General features: G+C 37.3%; 1 long non-coding RNA gene across 1 annotated transcript in view; it reads left to right on the top strand.

The window, feature by feature from the left end:
• Positions 1-10,864, top strand: part of LOC137083881 (uncharacterized) — a 12,417-nt gene extending 1,553 nt beyond the window's left edge. Inside the window, exons 3-4 of the long non-coding RNA XR_010906644.1 lie at positions 8,853-8,919; positions 9,057-10,864. This is a non-coding gene — a long non-coding RNA (uncharacterized lncRNA). The remainder of the gene's footprint in view (positions 1-8,852; positions 8,920-9,056) is intronic.
• The last annotated feature ends 1,735 nt before the right edge of the window (positions 10,865-12,599 follow it).

Genomic DNA, 12,599 nt, shown 5'->3' with positions numbered 1-12,599 from the left:
GTTGAAAACTTTTTAATATCCACTCCTTTCTGAGAATACTCTGCAATGATTGGTTAGATGGCACAGTTTGTTGTGAATGGTCTATCACTTACAGTCATGTTGGAAACGAAAAGCTGAAATTTAGCTCCGGAGGTTTCCTCAGAACTTGCATACACTGTGATATGGTTAGTAATGACGACTTTGGAAGTGCATGAAAAAGTGGATGTTCAGCACTGAAAACAGCATCTCGACATTTTGACAACACAAACTCGTTGAAAGGGTAGGTCAAATAAATGTTGTTCATGGGCAGCTAATGAAGACCATTTGCATTATGTAAATGTATTACATTGTAATGTAGGTTTGTCACAGGAAGTGAAATTGGAATTGCTGATGACTCTCATTTCGGCAGTTCGGAATCTAATTTAGGAGGCAATATTTAATTTCTCACATGTAATACATTAATAAAATAATATATAATTCCTATTTAGTCAAATATATTATAAATGATTAGAAGCAATAACTGTGTGTTTTGTCTCTTAAATTCTTGAGTTTCATTTGGAGCAAGAGATACGGAGGAGTAAATATAATATATATTTTACTCACTGCTGAGTGGTCAATTTTTAGTTTGCAATCTCTTACCCAATAAAACACTACCAAGTTTGTCATATCCAGTGTAAATTGCCATGCGATGAACACTGTTAAAATTAATCTACTGTCTTGATCCTGAAAAAAAAAAGAGTTAGCTCGAACGTAGTCACACTACAAATTATGTGAAAACAATACCTTTTGATTTGAAAGAGTAAAACAATTAGTAGAAATCTGTTGAAGGAAAGAATCAAGGCCTCGCAGAGTCCACCAAAACACTGCCAGAGCGATTTCACTCAAGTGACATTTCCTTGTATGGGAACACAGTGACACTGTGTTACTCTGATGTTTATACAAAGTTTTTTTTTTTTTTTTTTTTTTTTTTTGTGAAGTTCACAGTATAAAATAAGCTTTCAGGTAAGTTCTAGCATCAAAAAAAGATACACCAGCATGTTCAAAAGCTGTTTTAGAGAACAATACATGGCTAAATCTAAATTTTTGATGTTAAGATAAGCATTGAGGGTTTTTTTACACTTTCAAGAGGCACATTAATCACTGGCCCTGATGATTTGTTTATCATTTTACCAGTTGCAAAATATACTCATTGCTGCCAGATCAGAGATCCAAACACGGCACGCAGTGTGGATGCCTCTCATCCGGCTTTCTGGACGACGATGAAACTGTGAGCGTTCTCAACACTCGAGGAGCCAAACAGATACGAACAATGAATCGCATACGGGAGAATGTGACCTCTCTGGGCACTTTATTCACAATCGCCGTGATACGGCCACATTGTGACTCTAGATAAACGGCACTCTGTTAATATTGTGCCTGAATGTGAAACTGGAAAAGCTGGATGCTTTCCTCACAGTCATGGAGATTACTGAGATTACTGATGCCACCTGATACTGGAACATGCCAACGCATTCATACAATGTTTTGTGAGGATTTTCCTCTCCAAGTCTAAAAAATGATGGATGGATTTACATTTGCAATCACGGGAGCTATGACCAGATCGTATTTATTACCCAAACCTCTCCTCGCCTTTGTGTAGCCAAAACAACGAGCTGCGAAAAGAAGCTCAGTTTTGTGTTCGGCACAATATGCTGATTCCGGGATTCCATCAGTGGGAGTTTGTGACGGCATGTAACCCGGACCGCCATCAGATCCGTGCTCTCCCGACAGTTAAGCTGTTTATGTTTCTCATTCAGCGGTTACACAGGCCAGCAAGTGTAAACACAGCAGTAGCTTTTTTAATTGTGCAGTTGCTAGTGTCGTTTCTCTGTCAAATTAACACACGCTCCCTGCCAGATTAGAACAGCCCAACAGCACGCGGCTTGTCACTGGATCAGCTTAAACTTTGCACAGAGAGTGTGCGGGAGAGCGATAACACGGCCGCTGCTGTTTGCCATGCTTAGGCTTTGGGAGTCTTCGCTGCCCGCTAGACCTCTGCTTTAGTTCTCAGAGAAAGAGTGAGCGAAAGAGCTGGTTTGTTGTGGTGGTGCGTTTTATCTGTGGTTGGCGACATCAGAGTGAGAAACACATGATGTAAAAATGATATGAGATAAACGAATGAGATAAATGTGCATCTGCGGACATGGAAAAGATTACGAGTCCACATCACAGTCTCGTCTCGTCATCTGAAGACCATTAACATATGGGTTGAAAATAATCAATCAAAAATAGATTTTGACATTTTCAGTGGTGTTAATTATTGTATTATCTCTACTGTAACGCTGACATGCCACTCACTATTTCCTTTACATACATGTGTATCTCTGATATTGTAGTTAGAGGCCCAAACACAAAAGGTGCTGGACGTGCTATTGCGTTTTGATTGCAATTCTTCTTCATTTTTAGGCCTTAAAATTCTATGGGCATCAGATCGTAGAGACCCCAAACTTGGCAGGATGGTCCAAAAACTGCATTGCTACTCATGCGCACAGACACACATCTGTCTGACACTAGGTGGTGTTATAATAAGACATTACTTATCATGGTACATCATAACTTGATGGAAACATAAGGGCCAGACACAAAATGTTTAAGCCCTGAAAGTTAAAACAGTTAACCCCCACCGCATCATAGGCAAGGAGTTTGACGCAAGTCTCTAACATGGTCTCTACTTATAATTACTTTTGTTTTATAATAATAATAATAATAATAATAATAAGTTTTATTTATATAGCGCCTTTCCAGAGCTCAAGGACACTTTACAATAAACAAACAACAATAAAGCCAAATGACAAACAGAGTAGACAGAACAACAGTAGGCAAGTAAGAGTGCAAGTATAATAATACAGAAATCGGAGTGGGAGAAAAAAAAAAAAAAAAAAATCTTTAAGACCTACAACATTCAGAAAAGAGGTGTGTTTTGAGCATGGATTTGAAATCAGAGATAGTGGAAACAAAACGGAGTGGTCGGGGTAGAGAATTCCATAATTTGGGTGCTATTACACTGAATGATCTGCCCCCCATTGAAGCAAGGCGATGCCGAGGGACAACGAGAAAGTTGGAATCAGCAGATCGTAGAGAGCGAGTAGGGTTGAAGGGGAGAAGCAAGTTACAGAGGTAAGGGGGAGCAAGGCCGTGCAGAGACTTAAAAGTGAGAAGAAGAATTTTGAATTTAATACGGTAAGACACAGGAAGCCAGTGAAGGTCATGCAGAATTGGGGAAATATGAGCAGAATTGGGGAAATATTATACAAACTATTCAATCAACTATCACAAACTATGCATCACTTGAAAGCTAAAACACTCAAGAATCATGCTCTGAACTCGTTTTTGCAATAAATAAACCAGAGAGGAAATGGTTAAATTAAATGCTAAAGCACTAGTTATTTAAACATTAGCATAATAAATGCGGTGCTCATTTTTCATTTTCCTTTTGTGTAGATCAGATCGGAGGAATCCACGAAACAATGGCATACATGTAAGAGTCCACTCTTCAAAATGCATCCCACTTTTTAATCCAAAACAACGAAAAAATAAGGGGAAAGAATTCCTCCGTTGTTTGCATGAACGTTTTGAGTTAGAGTAATCAATCATTTACATTTACATTTATGCATTTAGCAGACGCTTTTATCCAAAGCGACTTACAACTCAGGAGTACAGGAAGCGATCCGTCAAGAAGAGGCAAAGAAACGCAGAAAGTGCGCTAAATACCAAGATTTGTATACTACTCAGTGTAGCAAAAAACAGAAAAAGGAAAGAAGAAAAGAGAAATAGAGGAGGAAGAGGTTTTTTTATGATAAGATTAAGTGCTCATGGAAGAGATGAGTTTTTACCTGTCTTTTGAATGAAGCGAGTGAGTCTATCGTGCGTACGGAGGACGGAAGCTTGTTCCACCAACCAGGAACAATGAAAGAAAAAGTTCTGGAGAGGGATTTCATGCCTCTCTGTGATGGTACCACAAGCCTTCGCTCATTAACTGAGTGAAGGCTTTTGGTGGGGGTAGAGACTCGTAGAACTGAGTCGAAGTATGCGGGTGCTGAGCTTGTGGAAGATCCATAAGCAAGAGTCAGAGCTTTGAATGTCCATTTTCAATGAAATACTGATTATAATCATTATTCTGATCTCCCGTGTCCACAATGTCCAAGTTTAACAAAACTTGACACATATCGACAGTGGGACATTCTGAGGATGGCGAGTTTCACAAAATTCTGCCAATAGGGGGGCTCAACAAATGAAAAGCAATTACTGTATAACTTTGTAACAATATGATCCATGAAGGTAAAAATTTGTATGCGTCTTCTTTGATGAACATCCTAACATATCCTCTAATATGACATATATATATATATAAACAAACATGGCAGCCAGCAGCTAATCAAATTTCAGACAAAAACTAAAATTATTGTTTCTTATTAATCTTTGCCTTGTCTAAAAAATGTACCCAGCATTCTAATTTGTTAAAAAAAACATACTTTTTCCAATTCCTTCTAGGCCGTTCACCAAACTTTAAACATCAAAAATAAAAGTGGAAAATGTCTGTGCAGCAAGTCAAAAGTAATAAATTGCTGTAGTTTTTACAGCAAAATTTTAAAACGTCGATAAAACAAGATAAAAACGTCGACGAAAAACGACATTAAATAACATGGATGAATAGGCTACTGCAGTACTTATTGAGAACATTTAAATTAGTGTTTAACTAGATTTTGTAACGTTATGCATAAAGGAAACTTGTGCGAGGACTCAAGTGCAGATAGTTTGATAGTTATAAATGATAGTTTATTATAAAATAAAACAAACTCAAAACAAAACCCACAAGGGGGGAAAACACATAACACAATAATAAAAATACTAACTAAAACAAACCAACAGAGATCATGCAAACCAGGAGATGTAGACAAGACATGCAACGATCCAACCAAGACTGACAAACACAAGGAGCTTATAAAGGGAAGAAATCAAAAGGGAATCAGGGAACACAGGTGGGGCCAATAAACACTAATCAGATAACAAGGGGGAGGGATCTGACAATGACACGAGCACATGCTCAACATAACAAAACCCAAATGTGCACACAAGACAGGACAGGCATGTGACAGATTTTAAAGTAAAACTCAATGCGAACGACTGTCATAATATCTTTCTTTCGAAATAACTGAAGAACAGCAAAATATGGGACATTTCTACTTGTTTGTTCACTTATGTTAACTGTCCCATATCGATCTCAAATTAGAACCTACATGTAAATGAGAGATTAGCTGTATTCGAAATCGCCCCCTATACCCTCATGCACTATTCCCTACATTTGTCCACTAATATAGTCCACTTGAGGGAGTGAAGGAAAACGAGTGAGTGAATTCGGACACTGACTGAGCCGGAAGGGCTGCCCCTTTTGCAGTTTCTGCTTGTTGTTTATTTGAAACATAGCAAACTGACAGCTCCAGTAATTATTAAAAGATTTATCTTGCACTCTGCCGTGGAAACTAGCAGGTATAAACCATAATCAAACAATTTAATAATTAATTAAAAATGAATATATACCTGTGTGGTAGTCCGCTGGGCCAGTGCAGTTTGGAAGATGGATGAATGATTTATTCAGCTGCGAGCGCCATCTCCTGGCAGATATATCCACCTATACCCTTGCAAATGGCATTAATTGAGGGAACAGCCATTTGTAGTGGTGTCCGAAACCATAGTGAATGTTATCGAGTGCACTCATTCAATCCCAAAATGCACCGCTATAACGAGTTTGCAACCATTGTACGCTTACTCGACACCTAAAGAATACCCACAATGCACTATGAGATCGCGCCACACGTCGAATGAATTCCCGCGTCTCGCCAGCAGATGGCATCCACAGCGGAATCATCGGAACGATAGACGGACAAGACCAATTATATTATAGACCCATTAACTTTTATTGTCTCTAATAATAAGTGTTAGGACGTGGTGAATTAAACACGTTAGACAGACAATTTATTTCCATTTTTATAATATTTTCTTTATTTTTTTTATTGAAAATAAATACCTTTCCAATCTGATATCTGATGGGAAAAGCAAGTTTCACCCCTACAGCAACATACAGCAACAGTGCCAACTGTTGCTGTATATAATTCTGGGTTTTCCGTAAATTTGTCTGCTTCATCTAGACGTTATATATATATATATATATATATATATATATATATATATATATATATATATATATATATATATATATATATATATATTTATATAATTTTTTTATTATTATTCCTTACATAACCCTTTCCCAGTAAGTTAGTGCCACACAAGAGCGCTATAGGGTTAACAATAGGAGCACATATGACTTACAAGCTGCATGACCATTGCATAAGAGAATAGGACGTCTCAGTTGATGTATTAAAAGTTCTTAATTTCGCTGTTCTCTCAATTCTATCATTTGAAGAACAATTTAAAATAATATTTCGTAAAAGCACGACATGACGCAGCAGCATGTTCTCTGAGGAATAATCTTGCGGAAATACTCGTGCAGGTAGGCTATAAGCATGTCTGCGTGTGACACAAAGCAATCACCACACTGTGCATTCATTTTATTTTAACAAACAAACAAGCAAATCTCAAACTAAACAGCATTATCTCCGGCGCCTTCAGTGTCAGAATTCGCTCACTCGTTTTCATCAGAGGTGGGTAGTAACGAATTACATTTACTTCGTTACATTTACTTGAGTACATTTTTTGGGTAACTTGTACTTTTAGAGTATATTTAAAAATGGGTACTTTTACTTTTACTCAAGTACATTTCTTGTGAAAAAACTGTACTTTTACTTCGTTACATTGGGTGGCGTTCCTCCGCTACTGTCAATGGTGATAATTAATTATATATTTTAAAATAAGGTATGACTTGTTCGCAAGTCTCGCGAAACGTTGGAGAGGCTGCTTAGCGAGAGGTGGATACGCATCACCCGCATAAAATTAGCGCGCGTTTAGTCAGAAGATGATGGCCGAAGCAGAGGGAGATGTGTGTGAGCGGCAGATCATCCGTACGTGGCCTCATGTTCAGCCTGTTTTCAGTCCAAGATGTCAAAAAGAACAGTTTCATAATTTAATGCATGCTGTGTGCACCAATATGAACTGACATCTCAGCATAATTGCAGCTCCAACCTGAGAAAGCAGTGGTAAGTGTAACAATGATGCCTATATTTAAACACTATTAATGGTAATTTGTTAACTATGGGCTCTTTTCCTTTATTGTAATACTATTTCACACACTTTCCTCATATGCGCTCTTGTGCAAGCATTGACAAATCGTTTGAATCCTCCGAACACACGTCCACAAACAAACGTTCACATCTGCACATTTACATATCTTTTTTTTCTCATAAAACGAGCAACCTCATTGGCAAAATGTACCTGTGGCAATGTTTTTGCAAACCACAAAATACGTACCAATACACACTGCAGAAATTCCAACAGAAATGAACACTATAGGCAGAAAAACTGCATTTTTTTAGTCTATGGTTTGTAAACTAAAACATTTTGAATTTTGCGTCACAGCTCCATGTTCTGCTTTTCTGATTCACCAGACTTGCTCGATAGCTCAGCTGATACAGATTTGTATTTGCAATGCGAAAAGCTTGAGAACGAACCCCATGAAGAACGAGTCATGATATAAGAGCTCAAAGACGAGTTCTAAACACAAGCTAAAAATACATGGACACAATTTTATTTTTGTCACATTTGCTTTTGTTAACACTTTCGGGTAGGTTTAGTGTGGGTGTACGTTAAAAACACAACGTAACAAAACATGTCAGATTCACGCAAATCTGTTCTGGAAAAAAATAAGCTTTTAGCGCCACCCAGTGGACATTTCACTTTGAAACTGTCGCAATATGTACGTATTGGTACATATTTTGTGGTTTGCATAAACGTTGCCATAGGTACTGATGAGATCAGGCTAAAAACGAAACAAATTGAATAGCCTAATGTGACATCTTGCATTTATACACATATCCGGACAGACAACAGTCTGCAGTGTATATATACATTTAAAAATGGGACTCTATTTTTAAGAATGCATATACTTATAAAAATATAAGAACAAAGTATGTTTTAAAAAGAGCTGTGGTTAGCACACCATTAATTTACACTGTTTAACCATTAAACACACACACACACACACACACACACACACACACACACACACACACACACACACACACACACACACACACACACACACACATATATATATATATATATATATATATATATATATATATATATATATATATATATATATATATATATATATATATAGGTGTGTGAAAGCTCTCTAAGTAGTCTGAAATTCAGGGTTTTTGGATCTTATCAATCAGATCGAAAGTAACTAGTAACTAAGTACTTGAGTAGTTTTTTCATTGAATACTTTTTACTCTTACTCAAGTAACTATTACGTTTGTTACTTTTACTTTTACTTGAGTAAATATTTCCGTAAGTACTTGTACTTTTACTTGAGTAAAGATTTTGGCTTTACACCTGTACACTCATTATTGCGGTGCATTGTGGGATTGAATTAGTGCACTCAAAATCGTCTACTATGGTTTCGGACACCACTACAAATGGCTGTCCCCTCAAATAGTGCCCTATTTAAGGGTATAGGGGGCGATTTTGGACACAGCCATTGTGTCTGCACCATTGCAATAACATTCTTCTTCTACTCTATGCTATGTATCACTGTAGCTAAACTGTAAGAATGTATAGCCTACATTATGCATTTTTTGGGAGTGTATTTTGATTTCATAATAGTTAACTTAAATGCATTAAAATATTCACATCTTTTTCTTTATTTGTTTTAGGTGCAAAGAACAGCATATGATGTGAAGAAAAGTTTGACATACATGTTTCTAAAAGTGATTATTATAGGTAGGCAAGTGTAAATTATTATTAATTATATTGTAAATCATTTGATAAGCTGTTGTGTTTTAGATTACATTTTATATTGAATATTATACTACTGTTATATTGTAGGTTACATCATTGCTTATATTTATTCATTTCAGGTTAACCCCGCAGATGATGACTTTTCGATGGTCAGGTGGTTGTGACTTACTACCTTAGCTTTGCGGCTGGATTTATTTAAACTTCAGTCTGATGTCCCGGGAGCAGGCATCTTTTGCACACTTTAATCTTTGTCAAAGGTAACATGCTTACTTGACTAAATTTATGTCTTAATTTTATTTGGATATTTAGTTGAAAACAGATGAAAATTTTAGTATCCCCAACTGAGCAAGCCAAGTCAAAGGCGACAGTGGCAAGGAACCAAAAACTCCACCAGGGCATGATGGAGAAAATTTAACCTTTGGAGAAACCAGGCTCAGCCGGGGTGCCAGTTCTCCTCTGGCCTATTAACAAACAGTGTATGATTGTTATTATTGCAACCTTATAGGTCAGAAATGAAATTAGATCGGAATATTCCAAATTTCTGGGTATCACGCAAGAGACGGGTTTATTGAGGATGGCGTGTCAATTACACAAGAATATGAATATTTTAAAATCAGATTTGTCACGCTGGAGACGGGTTTATTGAAGATGACGTGCCGGTGAGGCAAATTCAGCGGAGACACTAATTGACAGAGGCTCAGCAGACACACCAGGATGAGTTGGTCATGTCCAGGCACAGGTCCACCATCTGATCCGGACAAGGCCTGGATCCGGCTGACTGCAGTAAACATCGGGGTAAACAGAGAGACTAAGATTAGCGTAGATGCTACTCTTTTTATGATGTAACGAGTAGATCAGGTGTTATGGGAAGTGCCCCCGGTTCAGGCTGACCTAGTTAATGCAGCCTAACAATCAGTCAATTGATTTGAATAATGTAAGTTAAAAATGTTCTATGTGTATGCCATTGTAAAGAGCTGAGTTTTTAGTCTAGATTTAAACTAACAGTTTATCTGTCTGCTTCCGGAATAATGCTAGGAAGACTGGTGCTAAATAGGAAAAGGATCGACCGCCTGCAGTTGATTTAGATATTCTAGGTATTATCAACTGGCCAGAGTTTTGAGACCGCAATAGACGTGATGGAGTATAATGTGTTAAGAGCTCGCTTAAGTACTGGGGAGCTAAACCATTTAGTGCTATGTAAGTAATAGTTACAATTTTAAAATGTATGCTATGTTTAATAGGGAGCCTGTGGAGCCTGTCAACACTGACAAAACTGGGCTAATATGATCATACTTCCTGGTTCTAGTAAGAACTCGAGCTGCTGCGTTTTGGACCAGTTGGAGTTTGTTTATTAAGCGAGCAGGGCAACCACCCAGTAGAGCATTACAATAATTGAGCACATGAACGCATGTACTAACTTTTCAACATTTTGCATTGAAAGCATGTGCAATAATTTAGATATATATTTTAAGATGATAGAATGCGGTTTTACAGATGCTAGAAACGTGGCTTTCAAATGAAAGATTGTTATCAAAGAGCACACCCAGGTTCCTCAGTGACGAGCTTGACTGGGAAGAAAGAACAGCAAGATCCAATAGCGAAAATAATAATGATTTATTTCTCTCAGTCATGTAGCAAAGAACAGTATCTCTCATGAAAGTCAGGTAGATCGGTCTCGGTGGTAATCAGGCAGTGAGGCAGCGCAGTCCGTGCGGGGAAGCCGGCAGGCACAGATGATCCATGAGCAGGGAGTAGTGATGTTAACAGTGACACCAAAGCTCCGAACCCAGATAGCATGGTGACATTGATTCAATGTTGAAATTCCATCAGAATCATCATTTTGGTTGAGGTTGAAACTTCAATGCTAAGTAATATTGGATCAATGTTGAAAATTCAATGCTAACACCATACTGGGCCAATGTTGAAAATTCACTGCGAAATAATATTGGATCAATGTTGATAATTCCATGCTTTTCAGTGTTGAAAAGACAAACATTGAATCAACGCTGATGTTTGGGGCGGCAGTGGCTCAGTGGTTCATGTAGGTTGTCTACAAACCAGAAGGTTGGTGGTTCAATCCCCGGTTCCACCTGACCAAGTGTCGAAGTGTCCATGAGCAAGACACCTAACCCCAGCTGCTCCCGACGAGCTGGATGGCGCCTTACATGGCTGACATCGCCGTCGGTGTGTGAATGGGTGAATGTGAGGCAAAATGTAAAGCGCTTTGGATAAAAGCGCTATATAAATGCAGTCCATGCAGTCCATGTTTGGTCATCTTAATTATCCACCAGTGAGGCTTACGGTCAATCTATCTGTCCCATTATTCAACATGTTAAGGCAAGTCCAAATCAATTGGGTACATTTGTGTGAATGTGAGCACATTTATTATCCTCAAAGGATACGATGAGTACACCAACGAGTATGTGGATTCACAAAGAATACATAAATGTAAATTTTGTAATTGTAAGCCTTTCTTTAAATTTTTCTGGAAGAGTTAAAATTGTATGCGTGTTTGATTTCTGACTCTTCCAATAAGAAAGCTGTAAAAACTATGAATATTTTTAAAAGGTATATTATTTTCCTGCTTACTGGCATGCAATGTTGTCATTCTGTGTTTCATGTTATTATAATAAAAAATGTAAAAAATGTAAAAATAAAAAAACAAAGAACTTCTACCATAAATTTAGTCTATCAGTTTTAAATAAATAAAAATGTAGCCTATTATTATTATTTAAATCATGTAGAATGTACATGTATTTCATTATTTATCTAAAGAATAAGTTTGCGCGGATTCACAAACGTATCTTACTCGTTGCACACACAGATGAATCATTTTGAATCATCCTATATTCGTCCAGTGTATAAACGAGAGGCGATCGGAAGGTTAGATGAATTTCTGGCTTTTCAGTAATTGTGTTCGCCACTCGTGAGAGTACCTTACAGCTGAAGCAGAACTAGAACTGATTGACCTGTTAGCGCGGTGAGGGGAAATACAATCAGTTCATAACTTCAGCTGTACGATATCATCACGAGAGCAGATCACAATTACATCATTACAGTTTAATCTTTAATGCAGCAAGAAAAAAGAAAAGAGTGAGATCTTTAAGTTCTGTAGGCAGCTATATCAAACAACAGAAATTTAGTAAACAGTTGTGCCTCCAGTTCGTGTTGTAAATGGAAAAAAAATCTCTTCCAAACCACCATGTAGCCTATACAGCTCCGCTATTTGGTCATTCATTGACTTGTTTCATTTTCACACTTTATTTATTTACTATTAAATACAATAATATTATTAGATAAAACACCGGATATAGTCACTTTTCATGTTCATTCATTGTGTGTCTGTAGGTCCTTTAAAGTCTTTACTAAAATGCATTAAATAGTCCTGAATTTAATGTTACCGTTTTAACTGGGATATCAAGATTTTGATAAAATTTCAAGTTTCACTTCATTTTGTAGTAGGCTATATTTGTAATGTATAATTAATCACATTTCTAAATATTTACTAACTTCTTGTTGTTTTAGATGCTGTGAATGCTGATAAAAAGAGGCATCAGAGTTTATCTTTGCTGGGACGGTGCAAAACTGGCTCCATTACAACCTGAAAGGCTTTGGGGCATTGCTCATGGTGGAACCCCCTGAGTTTGGAGTGTTCTATTCTT

The sequence above is a fragment of the Pseudorasbora parva genome, chromosome 7 (genome assembly GCF_024679245.1).
Source record: "Pseudorasbora parva isolate DD20220531a chromosome 7, ASM2467924v1, whole genome shotgun sequence".
NCBI classification, from domain to species: Eukaryota; Metazoa; Chordata; class Actinopteri; order Cypriniformes; family Gobionidae; genus Pseudorasbora; species Pseudorasbora parva.
This window is presented reverse-complemented; position numbering and strand designations above follow the sequence as displayed.